Raw genomic sequence first — 14,345 nt, 5'->3', positions numbered from 1 at the left:
GGTCCCAGGAACCCTCAGGAACAGCTCTTCTAGGGGCACAGACATCCCAATACACACATTTCTCATGGAAGCTTTTTGGGGTGCAGAGTGAGTTACCAGGATCCTGAACTTAGTATGGAATCACGGTTCCTGGCAATAAATTGCTGTCCTTTGTCCCTGGACATGCACAGGGGAGCTGACTGCTGTGGGGGTCACTGCAGGACTAGAATCTTCTGGTGTCTGCTCTGTGACCACAGAAACCCAGGGGGATTTCTCAACGGGAGAACCTGGAGACCATGCCTGCAAGGACCACCCTCATGGGATGGCCAAGGAGCTCGTGGTACCCAGGTCACCAAGTGACGAAGTTGTGAGGTTGCCTGGGGTATCCTGGGGGCATGTAGATTTCTGAGGTCAGCACGTGGGCCCAGCACTGCTGGATGGTCTGCATAAAGAGGGGCCTGCCCTCCTGATGATGGCTCTTAACACCTGCAGGGAAACTGCTCCCAGGGCTCCTGGAGGTCCATATTGAGAGTGTCCTGCCAGCCTTGTGGGGTCACCTTCCCCTGATGCAGAAGCAGACCTCTCTCCCTTGAGGCCCAGGGGACACCTGGCTCAGGTGCCACCTGTGTGCCCTGGACACGCAGAGCCCCAGAGCTCTGGCACAGCCTGGGGTGTGGTGGTGTCCGGGCAAGAAAGGCCCTGGGAAGGGGGTCATTCAAGGGCAGAGGCCACTCTGCAGGGATGCTGGACCTGGCAGCAATGCACTGCTTCAGTACTCCCTTGGGTTGGGTCTCCAACCTGTGGGATGGAAGGGCCACTCCTTCCTGTGTTGCAGTCGGGGGAACTAGATCCATCGTCAAGGTCAGCCCTGAAAATGGAGGCTGCGCTACCTCCATTCCTGGAAAGAAAATCAGTCCCCTCCAGTCCAGGTGATTCAGAAAGTCATTCAGCAATGTTCGGGGCCCCCACTTTAGGCTTTGAATTAGAGCTGAGCGGCTTAGGAGGCCAGATCCCTGACCGTGGCTCCAGGAGCAGGTTTTCTGCTGGGGGACAGGATCCTCACAAACACCTGTGTCTTTGTGGGACACTCCCCTCTGACAAGCTGGGAGGCAGGGTGCAGTTGTGGGAAATCGTGTTTACATGAGCAGAGGGCCACCATGTGGTGGGGGCACAGGAGACTGTGAGAATGAGTCCCACAGCCTTTCTGGAATCAAAAAACTGGCAAATGTGAAAAAGTGCATAATTTGTTTTATTGAACAGGCTGCTTATGTACGTTTGGAGGACCAGGTTCAAGGACTCAGCATCCCTCCAGGACAATAGCCTCAAGAGAAGAACAGACAGAGCAGGAGGAGATCTGGGGTTTCTCCCAGGAATGAGGTGGAACAGGGATTTCTGCAGATTTGCAAGGAGTCCCCGACCACTGAGCATGGGGTTACAGCCCCACGAGACCCCTGTCATGTTTGGCTTGGGCTCTGGTTCTGGCCTGCTCATGTATTCTTCCAGCAGAGTTCCAGAAACTCAGAGGGTGGACTTAGAGGGGCTGCGTTTGGAACCTAGTGAGGAGTTGGAGGGTCCTTTATATTGAGTCCCTTCATCCTAATCACCGTAGCTGAAGCCCAACACCCCCCAGGCCCCCATGGTTGCCGTGGAGGGAGAACAAGCCTGGCAGGCGACCTAGGGGTCCCACTACTGTGTCCTTCCCTTGTCTTCGTTCCCTTTCACCCCGGAAGGTGTGATTGTCTCGTGTCATGGTGGCCTCCACAATGTCCCTCCCAGTAATCTCTCTTCTCCATCAGGTGGGGTTCCCAACCCCGCTCAGCCTTCTCTGCATGGATGCTGAAGGACCAGGCCCACCTGAAGTTCTGAGCTCGAGCAGTAAGGTGGAAACAAAGAAACCAATGGAAAAAAGAAGCAAGTGATTGTGGCAAAGCTCCCCACCACAGAGAAGCTGCCCTGAGTGGAAGGGAGAGTGTGGGCATGCCCGTTTGTTTCCTATCTCCCAGTGCTCTTAGCTTTCTTATTGCCTACCTGCATGGTTACAACAAAATGATCTGCAAAACTGAAAATATTTACTCTCTTGCTTTTACAGAAAAGGCTGGCCAGCCTCTGGTCCGGTACCAGGCAAGAGATTGGAGTTCCTTTCCAGTTTGGAAACATCTTGGCAGGCCCAGGTTTGCAAAGGTCTTTAAGAGTAGTTACGGAGTTTTGCTTTTAAACTTTTTTACGGCTGTATATACTTGTGAGATGTGGTTGTGATGTATAATTCTGAGCCGGGATTTTCTCAAACTGTTTCTCACTTCTTATACCAGACATTCCTAAATTCCAAGTGGAACTGCATATTAAGGAAGCCATGGAATTTAGCAAAAGGATACAGATCTCATTTCCTTTTAAGCATCGGTGTACCTCCATCATGGCAGTATTTGTTATGTGTTATTGATAGGGGAACTAAGTAGTAAACAGATTAATAGAAAATAGGGGATTTTAGGTACACAGGTTCATCTTTTCAACATTGTTTGTAATATTTGCAGTTTAAGATGACCATTCCTGAGAAACAGGCAGCCTCTTAGAATGAAATAGCATTTCCTCTGAACCATAATTAATTTTTATTTTGTAGACAGCAGGAAGGGTAATAACACGTCACACATTTGGGGACGTCAAAGAGAAAATGTAACTTTCTGGGAGCGCACTCCCCCGCCTCCCCCTGCCCTTTTTACTGTCCCATTCTCCCTGGAAGGCTCTTTCTTATCTTCTGCTCATGGCTCCAGTAACTCTTTCTTCCTCCTTGTTCCTCAGCTGGTAAGGTTAGTTTTCTACTTTGAACAAGCAAACAAGCCAACAGAAGAGAAATTTCACAAGCAACTCCCAGCACATCCGCTCGCCTTCTGATGTCTGTGACCTCACTCTCGGTGCCCCACCGCTTATTAAAAGTGGCATCGAAAGCCAGTTCCTCCAAAAGTCCCCGAGGCCCCATCCCTCCCATCTTCTCTGGGTTGTCACTCCCAAAACCATCCTCTCTTTCACTGCCTCATCTATTTTGTTCTCCTGCTAGTTGGCACCATCAGTATATAAACGTCCATCCTCTTAAACCAACAGCACTCCTTGACCCTAATTCACCCCCACCAATTGCCACCCTGTGTCTTTGCAGCAAATCTTTAAGGAGTTGTTTAAACTCACTGTCTGCATCTTCTCTTGAGCCATCCCCTTTTACACCCATTCTGGCTTTTCGCCTGATCCCTCGCTCTATGGAAACTGCCCTGTCAAGGCCATCAGTGACCCCATGTTGCTAAATATAGTGGTCAATTTTGACTCCTCATCATGCTTGGCCCCTCGGCAGCATTTGACCCAGCTCTTCCATCCCTCCTACCCCGTGTTCCTGCTTCACTCAACCCCCAGCCCATCTCTCTGTCTGTTTCTGCTTTTGGCCTGCTGGCTGGTCCTTTGCCAATGTCTCCTGTTTTTTCCAAACATATACTGTGGGTGTTCCCCAGGGTGGGTTCCTGGGCCTCTCCTCTCTCTCTCTGCTATTCCTTTGGTGGAAGCAACCCAGCCTTGGAAATTGGCATGCCATCAATTTCTCGATTTCTCCAAAATTCCCTGATTTCCCCTTTCCATCTGAGCCTTTATCCCTGAGACTCACATCACATTCTTTTCCTTTCATTCATCTTGCTTTCACATTCATACATATGTTCTACTATGAAATTACTTTTCCAAATTTTGAATCAGTACATATATATCATGTAAAATGCTCAAATATGTATTATTTCCACTAAGATGCTAATTCTACCTTAGAACATTTCTGCACTTCTGTATTTATGTGAATAAAGCGAATAGTATTTCTACAAGCCTCATAGTTAAACACTGTTAGTTTGGGGCTATTATGTAACATGAAATAATGGTACATCAACATAGTCGTTTTTCATTTATTTTTATGTAACACCGAGATGAGGTTTTTGCCCTGAAGACTGGTTTTATTGAAATTTTACCTACGTTACGGACAGTCAGTTTATGTGAAAGCCCTCATTTCTCCCCTTTTTGATATATGCTCCATTTGGCTATATATAACATATAACTTGGCATGAAACAAAATTCCCAAATCATTCACATAATACAATTAATATGTTTAATTATATTTTTTAAATGTTAAAAAGAAAAAGAAAACAGATTCCTCTACCTATTAGGCACTTCTGTGGCAATATGTAACACACCCCTTAACCATGACATTGAAGAACTGAGCTGATACCAGCCCCTTTCCACCTGCTCAGCCCCACCTTTTCCCATCCCCTTTCCCATCCGGAGAGGACATCCCTCCCATTGTCCAGGCCCAGATGTTGGAACCATGTCCTTTCTCTCTCTTTCTTTTACACTCACAGACAGCAAATCCAGCTTGTTAGAAAATTCTGGATATTCTGTCTTAATTAAATACCTGCTCTCTGCTCCCCGCCCTCCTAAGAGCCACCTTCAGCCTTTCCTGGATACCAATAGCCTTCTGTTTCCATCTTTGCTTTCCTACAATCTCTCATCCACACAGAGTCAGAGGGAGCCTGTAAAAACATACATTGGGGGTGGTGGGTGTTGCTCAGTGGTAGGGCGCATGCTTAGCATGCTTGAGATCCTGGGTTCAATCACCAGCACATTCATTAAAATAAATAAATTACTTCCCCCCAAAAAACACAAACACAAAAGCATAAGTTGGACTACATCACCCCTCCCCTCAAAACTCACTAAACGGGTCACCATGTCATTAGGAGCCAAAGTCGTCACAAAGGCCTCAGGACCCGGCGTGCTCTGCCTCTCTGCCCACACTCTCCCCCTCACTCTGGGGGCCTCTGGCTCCGGCTCTTCCTTCTTCCTCCGGATCTATTCTGCTTCAAGTTCATTACTCCGTGAGATCTGCCAGGATTGCCTTATTCTCTCCTGCCTGCCTCCCACCCCACCGCCATCACCCGAGTTTGCTCATATCACTCTTTTTTAAAAATTTATCCAAACTCTTGCTACCCCAACATGCTGCCTGTTTCCTCTGCTAAAATTCTGAGCCCCCAGTGATGGGGAGTCATGTCTATTTTGTTGACTGATAAAGCCCGAGAGCCTTGGGAACGGTCTAGTTAGGAGATTCCCGTATGTAGTAGGAGCTTATACACATTTGCTGAATGAATGTAGATGCCCTGGTCCAATCCGATGGAGCACTTCTGTGACGTGCTCAAAGAATAACTCTCCTTTCCACCTGAGAGGGGGTGACAACTTCCCTGCTGATTAAAGGCAAGAACTTTTTGCTTTATGCTGTTAACCTTAGGCGGGGAGACTGGGGGATCTTCATATATATTTTTAAATTTGGTTCACTCTGCAGTTGGTCTTTGGTCTCTGTATAATTTTGAGAAACTCTTTATAAGTGATCATTCTTTGATCAGATTGAACAGGTTCCAGGGGGAAGGACCAAGCCTGTCCCATCAGCCATCCTATGTGTCTTGTCCTGGGACCCAGTGGATGCTCAGCATGTAAGTGAACCGACAGGAGTGAGTGAAGAGATGGGAGCATCTCATTATTGTGGCGGATCTCTGTCCAATGCCTTGAGATTTGGGGAAGGGTTTACGAGTGCAGAAGGGAGAGCTCAGGTCCTCTGTGCTTTTCCTGAGTGCCCTGGCCTTACCCATTCCCCCAGCCCCCTCTGGGCAGCCAAGCCAAGGAGCTGGGCCACCAGGGGTTGTGCTGATCAATAATCCACCTTCACCCCAATTCCGGGGGTAGGTACACATGGTTGTAGACACTGGAGTCAGGTCCTTGGAGGAATTCCTCACCGAACTATGTTTTGGACCTTTTATTTTTCTCTAGAACCTCCAGCTGAAGAAGATTGTCTTAGACACATGAAAGTTGAGGACACCTTCTGTCCCCTCACAACCCAGGTGGGCCTGGGAGTCTGCTTTTTCTATAGCCGATGGGCTCGTGTTGATTTGGGCATCCCTGTGCCTGAATTCCTGCAGTACACTCGGTGGTAAGGATGGGGGTGCCTGGCAGGGAGGGAAGCGGGTTGGGAGACTGTAGAGCTGGGCTGATGTTAACCTGGGGTGAGCGGGAGCTTGCTGATGCATGGCATCTCGGGGCAGGGAACTCTCCACACTCAAGAGGGGTTCCCACTCCCGCAGGGTCCCTTTGATCAGGGTGCTGGGCTGTCAGGGGACCACAGGGGTCCCAGTGAGGATTAGGGTGCCTTCAGGCAATGGGAAGTGTGGGGTCCAGTGGCAATTGAATTAACTGTGCACCCAAACCCAGCCCCCACCTCTTTCAGCCTGTTTCCTAATCTGCAAAACTGGAATGTTATTAAACATCTCGCGGGGTCATTGATGGGCTGGGACAGACTACACAGTCAGGAGCTGGAATTCTTCTGTCCCCTGATTGTTTGCCTTCTTTCTGACTATTTGCTCTCACAAGCTCAGTCTCTCTGTCTCTCGCTCTTTCACTTCTAAGTTTCTCTCATGCTCTGGTTTCATTTGATTTCCAACCACCGCCCCTCCCCTCCGCCAAACTCCAGATGAGTGAACTTGATTTCTATGTGTCAGTTCCAAATTCCCAGGAAAGATGCTCTGTCACCCTCTGGATCTTCTGTCCAACCCATGAGTTGTGGCCAGATGAGCGAGTCCCTCTGGGACCAGCAGAGGGTCTCTGCCCAGCCCCCAGCCACCACTGTGGGAGCACATAGCTCTCCGTGGAGGAAGTACTGGCTGTGACCTTGTGTCACTAAGTGTGAATTTATGTCTTCTCTTGAACCACCTTCATCCTCCTAAACAAAGATGAAAATTAAACACTCCCGGGATTTGTGTCATGGAACACTCAGGGTGGGGGCTAATGGGGCTGGAATTTCTGCTGTATTTAAGGGGCTACAGTGAATCCCCAACGAGAGCCTGCAAAGGGAACAGCACCAGCCCCACCCGGCACTTAGGGCGCTGAGTCTGCGTGACGTTGAGCCAGGCTTCTGACCACAGCTCAGGGGTCTGGTCTGACCAGTTAGCCTTTGAAACCAACCAGCTTTGGATTCCTCAATCCCACCCTGAGGTTTTACCTGAACCATCAGCTTCTGTATCTCTGAAGACAGATGCTGAGGACCCTTCACGTAAGCCGTTCGCACAGCCCTGTTCAGGCCTTTGTGCTGCACGGTCTGCCCGGCGAGCTGACCGAGGTTGGTATTTTACTGATGTTAGAAGTAGTCTGGTTTCCCGATGTCCTGTTTCACTGAACAAGCAACAGAAGCCACTTCTCGCTGATAAAAGCAGAAAAGGGACATAATGAAAAGATACTGGGAGGGTGTGTGGAGTGGCCAGGACCGGAGCCAACCCAGGAGCTGTAGGAGGTGTTAGGGAGCCCCAGGCACCAGGCTGGGAGGGGTGCTACCGGGCCCCCTGCCACCCCAGAAGGGACCCCCCTCCACCCGACCCTCCACCTCACTCACTGCAGGTTCATGTCCCGGCAGGGCCAGGTCACACTGAAGCCACCAGCACACACCTCAGTTGGGGAGCTGGCCCCGTCTGAGCTGCGGGCGTGCCTGGTGTGGGGAGAGGCCCAGTTAGAGGAAGGCAGTTCCCCTACTGTTCCGAGTTAAGGTGCAAGTCAGTGCCCATCACTCAGGAGAGCCAGGCTGGACGGACCTCATTGTGGTGACTAGGCTGTCTGAGTTCACTTATTACTTTCTACGTTTGAAGGCCCTGGAGGGAGAAAAAGTGAAGGTTCTAGTACTTATTTTGTGTTTCCCACGTACCAGGTGTGGTAAGCAAGCCACTTCAGACAAGGCCCAGAGCAACCACGTAAATAGGCCATGGAGCAAGTCGTGCAGTCAGGCCTCTGTGGTCCCGAAACCCGTGTCCCCATCCGCTCCATAGTTACCAGTGGAAACTAGGGGGATTTATGGGACTGTGTGCTCCTGTGGGGGCTGGGATATGTGTGTTTAAGTCCACATCTTCAGAAACTCGGCTAGAACCACAGCCACTGATTGCACGGTGGCAGAGGAAGGGAGGATTCCAGCCTCTGGTCCAGCTCGTGTGGAGCTCAGAAGTTCTTCCTCCTGTCCTGAAAATAACACCAGATCTGAGGGAGCTGCAAACCCACTGCTCTTCTTAGATCCCAGAAGACTGAGAGGGAAAGCTGCTCCCAACTCAGAGAGGTTGCAAAGGGAATAGCGGGCAGGCTTGGAGAGTCACAGCTCCCAAGGCAGAACCTGCTTTTGTAAGAACCCTGGGGGCAGGCAGATTTAACAGGTCCCTGAGGCCAGCAGGAGGCTCAGTGTGGGGAAATCAGAGTGTGACAAGTCCAGGGGGCCAGTCAGAGGGGCCCCATGCTCTTTTTCATGTATTTTACATCCAGGACCATGTCCTGTTCTCAGAATGAAGGTCAGAGGATAACTCCTCATGCTTCCTGCCTGGAGAGGAGAAAATAACTGTATTGAAATACACCCAGAACATTCTGTTTCATTGGGGGAAGTTGTTTTTTGTTTGTTTTTTTAATGAGAAATTATTTTACCAGAGCCTAACCAACCTGGGAGAAGGGAAATCCCTTCTGTGTCACCCAAATTGGGGTGGGGGGAAAGAGACACACTTGTGGAGGTCACAGCTCAGGGCACAGGCTCAATGAGAACTAATCACAGGACTGCAGATGCCCTGCTCTGTCCCGCTCCCCCAACACCTTACCTCCATGTCAGTAGGGCCCGTGTGTAATAACAGGAATAATACTAACAGAAGTAAATGTCTCAGGAGTGTCTAGGGAAAACCCAAAGACAGCGGGGAGATGAAAACAAGGACACACAGGCTGTTTTAGCCTCTCACACCAATAGCTGTAGCAAACTACACACAGCCCAGCCCCAGTAGATAAACAGACAACCTCACAGAAGAAATTATTTATTTTGGTTCTCTTACCCAGTGCATTCCATGGTGCATCCTCGCCTAGAATTGAGTGGAAGCAAGTCCATCTCAGAAGGGACATAACTGAAGAGGGATGGCTTCCCAGACTCTGAGGGGCAGAGAGAGCACCAGCCTGGGTTAGAGAAAGGTGAGGGGTGGGGTAGGGTGTGGGCTGCCTTCTTCCCCATATAAGGAACCTTCCTGAGGCCAGCACAGTAGGAGGGAGGGCCATGGGGTGGAAGCAGCCAGACTTCATCCTGAGAACTGTTGGGATGCCTCAAAGGGACCATTCAGGTGCCCAAACTGGGCCCTGATTGAGGGAGCCAGTCGGTCTGACTCAGAGCCCAGGACTGAGGTGGGCTCACAGCAGGCCGGTATTACTTGGCCGGATCCATTTCACTTCTCCGAAGCCCTGTGTAAAACATGAAGCGTGGACGGCCTGGTGAGCACAGCTCTGCCCTCAAGACCGGTTTCAACTCCTCTCTTCCCAGAGAACAGCATCTCTGAACCCGTCCTGGGTGACCTCACAGAGATCACCCTAGTGGCCCAGGCTAGTGACCAGGAACATGTACCTTCCTGCAGGCAACCCCTGACGTCCACTGATGCATCATATACTGGCAAAGAGTGAGTCACTGTGCATTGGTCTAACAGCAGAGACTCTGCCAAAGGCCCAAGAGGTGGTGTGTGGGACATGCAGGGGTGCAGGAGTGTAAGCAGTGCAAAAGTGTAACTGGTGACAGGGGTGCAGGGGCTGTGGAGGGCGCAGGCATTTCAGGGGATGTGGGGGTGGAGGGATGCAGAATTGCAGAGAGTAGCAGGGGTGCAGAGGTGCAGGGAGTGTAGGGATGCAGGGAGGTGCTCAGGGACCTGGCCAGGATAAGAAGGCAAGTGCACATCCTTGCAGTCAGCCTGACCCCGGTAGGCTATTGCAATGCTTTTGGGCTGCGGCGGCGGCGGTGGCGGTTGGGAGGCTGCCCGGGCAAGCCGATCGATTTCTTCTCTTCCCTGCAGCCTGGCCTGGGGTGGGGCTTGGCCTCCGGAGGTTCGCCAGATGTTGCACTCCAGGTAAGCTTGCTCCTGGTAGGTGGGGCGGTTAGGTCAGAAGGCAGTGGCAGCGGCAGAGGGGCGGAGCGGGTCTACCCCTGGTGAACGGGTGGAATAGCTGCCTTGTCCCGGCTGCTGGGCCTGGGAGCGGCCTCTTCTTCCCCAGGTCGCCGGACACTCCTGTCCCACTCAGCTTGCTGAGTGCGGAGTGGGGGCGGGGCCGTTAAGGTGCGGGACCCACGGGGGGAGGGAGGCTGCCGCGGGGGAGCCGATCAATTCGCTCCGCTCTCCCCAGAGGCGGAGCCAGGGGCGGCTACTGCTGCCCTAGAGGTGGGACGCGGGTCTCCAGATGAGCTTGCTCCTGGGAGGCGGCGGCGGAGGCGGCAGGGGCAGGGGATGTGTTCCAGGGAGTTGCTCCATTTCTTCTCTCCCCCACGGCCTGGCTTGGGGGCGACGTCTGCCGCCGGAGATTTGCCTGAGGTCCGACTCCAGGTGAGCTTGCTCCTGGGAGATGGGTGCGGTGCGGTCAGGGGGCTGGTAAGGTGGTGGCTGCAGGCATAGGGAGGCTGCCCCGGAGGAGATTGTTGATTAGCTCCATGTCTGCACCGCGTGGCCTGAAGGCGGCCTCTGCTGCTCCAGGTCCCGGGACACCCCTGTCCCACTTTGCCTGCTGGGGGCGGGAGGCAGGGTAGTCAGGGTGCAGGGGTGGCGGTGGTCGGGGGCCTGCAGCGGGGGAGCGGACCATTTGCTCCCATCTTCCCCGCGTCTTGTTCTGGGGGCGGTCGCTGTTGCCCTGTGTTACGAGACGCGTGTATCCTAGTCGGCCTGACCCCGGGAGTTGGACTTGGTACTTTGGGGGTGGTGGCAGCAGCGGCAGGTTTTCCCATGGAACTTGTCCATTTGCTCCCACTTCCCCCCATGGTTTGCCCTGGGGGCGGTCCCTGTTGTCCCAAGTTCGTCGGACGTCCATCTCCAGGTCAGCCTGCTCCCTAGAGAAGGCCACTGTGAGGTCATGGGCAAGAGTGGTGGCTGCTGCGGGGGTAGGGGCTGCCTTGGGGAGCTGGTGGATTGGCTCCCGTCTCCCCGATGGCCTGGTGTGGGAGTGGCCTCTCCTGCCCCAGGTCACCAGACGCACCTGTCCTACTCAGCCTGCTGGGGGAGGGGCGCCCTGGGCGGTGCCTTTAAGGTGCGGGGGTGGCGATGGCGGGGGTAGAAGACCTGCAGCGCGGAGCCTGTCAATTTGCTCTCCTTTTCCCCGCGAACAATCCTGGGGGCGTCCTCTGCTGCCCAAGAAGCCGGATGCCCGTCTCCAGGTCAGCTTGCTCCTGGGAGACGGGCCCGATGCGGTCAAGGGGCAGAGGCAGTTGCGACGGCCGGCTGCCCCGCCTAATGGGGCCACTTCTTCTCCTCTCCCCTGACCTGGCCTGGGGACGTCCTCTCTGGCGCAAGATTCGCCTGACACCCCACACCTGGTCTGATTGCTCCTGGAAGGTAGGCGCGGTGAGATCAGGAGGTGGAGAGGACAGGGGCTGCCCCTGGAGAGCTGGAGGATAAGCTCCAATCTCTCTGCAGGCCTGACGTGGGGGCGGCCTCTGCTGCCCCTCGTTCCCAGGTCACACTTCTTCGGGTCATATTTCCCCGGGGTTGCGGTAGGGTGCGGGGGCGTCGGGGTGTTGGCGGGGGTATGGAGCCTGTCACTCGGGAGCTGGGGGTTTAGCGCCCATCTTTTCCGCAGATTGGCCTTTGGGCAGCCTCTGTTGCTCCAGATCGCAAAGCAATTTCCCTGACAGCTTAGCCACCAGAGGTGGGCAGGATGGGCTGAGAGGGCTGAGGCAGCCGCCAAGGCAGCGACGGAGGGGGTTGTCCCTGGCCTGCTGGTCAATTTGTTCCCATCTCAACCTTTGCTGCCCCAGTTTCGCAGAACGCCCTTCTCCAGTTTATTCTTCTCCAGGGAGGTGGGCGCAGTGCATGCAGCCCGAGGTCTGGGCTCTCCCTTGGGAGGGGCAGAACTCTCTTGTTCTCCTTTGTCTTTATTCTTCAGCGAAGTGGTTACTGGACGCAATTCTTAATTCTGAGAAAGTGTAGCCTGTGTTATGGAAGAGCTGCTGGACAGTGAGGTTTCTGGGTGGATTTTCACATCAGCTGATGCCCCAGGCAGGCAGGAAAGCTATTACTCAGAGCTTCTTAGTCTGGGGTTGGGGATGGCCCCGCCATCCTCGCCATGCTTTTTAAAAAAGTGTTACTCCCCTCTTTTTCCTAGGTGACATTTTAGGTTATTGGGTCTCAGATTGCTGGCACACTCATCCCTGTTCTCAGACATCTTTTAAACTTGGGTGAAGTGATAAGTAGGGGAAGATGATTTACTGAAAGGTAAGAATACTTAAATTCGCATTAAAGCTACATTCTGTCAATCTTTCTAAAATGATTTTCCTCTGATTCTAAATCCACGACCTAGTGAATGTTGTACTCCTGTGTAAAATCATTGATCTTCACATCACATTTGTTGAGTGGTCAACGAGATTTGTTAATTAGATTATTCCTGAAAGGAAAAGTTCAGGCTTTTCAGAATTCCTTGTCTGATGTCACCCAGGCAGTCACAGTAGAAGACAGAGCTGATATAAAAATCCCTCAGCTGCCTGAACTGCAAAGCTTCTGGGATTACTGATCCCTGAAATGCAGGTGACTCTTGATGATAATCTGGGGGATGGTTTAAATGATCAGATTCTTCCAGTCCTATAAATGGGTTCCGTGGCCCCAGCCCCGGGAGAACTGGACATAAGGGCCATATCGTGTGTGGTGGGATGGGAAGGCAAGGTGTAAGAGCTGGAATCACTGAGATTCCACACTCGCTAAACACAGACTCCAGAGCCTAATTGTTGTCAGGTTCTGTTCTGGATTTGAGAGTGTGTTCATACATGATTCTTGCCCTTCTGGAGTCACTGCCTGGGTGGAAGTAACCTTTACATAGATCTGTGGAGGATGACATTTAAGTAGATGGGCTGTTATGGTTCTCAATGTGCCCAGGCTTGCTCTTCCAGGCACTCGTGGGACTAACGCGAGTCATGTTATTCACTCATTCACTGATTTATTACCCTTGAATTGATCACTCGTCCCACAGTAAGTGAAACAAGGTAACAGGAAGCTGAGTTTTGTCCCCTCTCCTATCACTGATTGTTTTTCAGTCGGGCGCCCTGCGTATGCATTGTGAAACGGTGGTATTTCGTGCCCAATGGGGCAGCACTGTCAGTTCTGAGAATCAGGGGAGACACATGGGTAGGACAGCACCCTGACACACATGGCACCCCCCATCCCGTGAGACAGAATTGTCGATGCTCAGGTGACCCGATGTAGACTGCGGTGCTAAACCTGAGCATGTTTAGTTATCCTGGTGGCTATGAAAATACAGACTACCAGTCGCTACCTCTGGAGACTCTGAGGGTGTGCACCCCAGGATTCTGCATTTTAAGAAGCACTTTAACGAATCCTGATGAAGAGATCTGAGTGTCCCACGGAGAAACACTGGTGTGCGAGGCACCAATATTGAGGATTCTCAGGGAACGATGTCTTTTTAGGATGGTCCATGGGCCCTCACTTTAGACTTTTGCCTTGAGTTTAATTTTATGTGTTCAGAAGTGATGTCTTTCAATTCCAGTGCATGTCAGCATGCTCTGTGCAGGGATTTACTCTCAGTAGATGGCAAAAACTATGATTCTTCAGGTCACCGAGCTACACTGTGAACGATATTTTATTTTGGTTTTCTTTGTAGCAATGCAGAGTCTCCCGAGAAGAGATTTAGACTCAACAGCTTTGTGTCAGACTTTGGAAGACCGCTGCTGCCCAAGGTGTTCTCTGGCAGTGCAATGATGAATCTAGGTCCCTCTTTCACTGCTACATCAATGAAGTGGACCACTTGGACAAGGCCAAAGCTGGTATCCCTACCATAGCCCTTTACAGTGTTATTCGGCTCCAGGAAGCCATCAGATGCAGCAGGTGTCCAGAGGAGGAGCCGAACAGACTCATGAAATGTGACATCCCCAACTTTATCAACACGGACCAGAACTCTGCCTTTGTGGAAGATGATTTCCTGATTTTGTAACTACCGATTGTTCTAGAAAATAAGCCAGTTGCCCAGAACTCACACAAAGACTTGAATTGAGAAACGTGCTTTCTCAGGTATCTTTCTGAAGATGTGAAGTCTGTCTTTGTATGGAAGGAAGTCCCCTTTCACAAAACTGAATGTGTTTGTGTCTGAGAGAGGGAAATGGAGACAGAAAGACGAAGAAGCAGAAGAGAGCCCCCTCAGAAGAGATCTAGTTAAGGTGAGTTTTTGTGCCTTTAAAAAACATTTGGGGTTTTAGGGGGAACAAAGTATTTACACTGTCTTATTCTCCTCATTGGAAACCTTGGCCCCGTCGTCAGAGTCAGCGGCCTTGAACGGGGGTT

General features: G+C 51.8%; 2 long non-coding RNA genes across 2 annotated transcripts; both read left to right on the top strand.

Moving 5' to 3' along the window:
- Positions 1–639: 639 nt before the first annotated feature.
- Positions 640–7,131, top strand: LOC140690360 (uncharacterized). Its single transcript, XR_012065627.1, has 7 exons — positions 640–908; positions 1,240–1,356; positions 1,776–1,950; positions 2,069–2,160; positions 5,385–5,471; positions 5,806–5,965; positions 6,846–7,131. It is a non-coding gene; the product is annotated as an uncharacterized lncRNA (long non-coding RNA).
- Positions 7,132–10,197: 3,066 nt separating this feature from the next.
- Positions 10,198–13,943, top strand: LOC140690356 (uncharacterized). The gene is made up of 3 exons (XR_012065620.1): positions 10,198–10,394; positions 12,163–12,272; positions 13,669–13,943. It is a non-coding gene; the product is annotated as an uncharacterized lncRNA (long non-coding RNA).
- The last annotated feature ends 402 nt before the right edge of the window (positions 13,944–14,345 follow it).

Source organism: Vicugna pacos, chromosome 30, assembly GCF_048564905.1.
Source record: "Vicugna pacos chromosome 30, VicPac4, whole genome shotgun sequence".
Taxonomy (NCBI): domain Eukaryota; kingdom Metazoa; phylum Chordata; class Mammalia; order Artiodactyla; family Camelidae; genus Vicugna; species Vicugna pacos.
The sequence above is the reverse complement of the archived record's forward strand: the minus strand, read 5'-3'. Positions and strand labels throughout refer to the sequence as shown.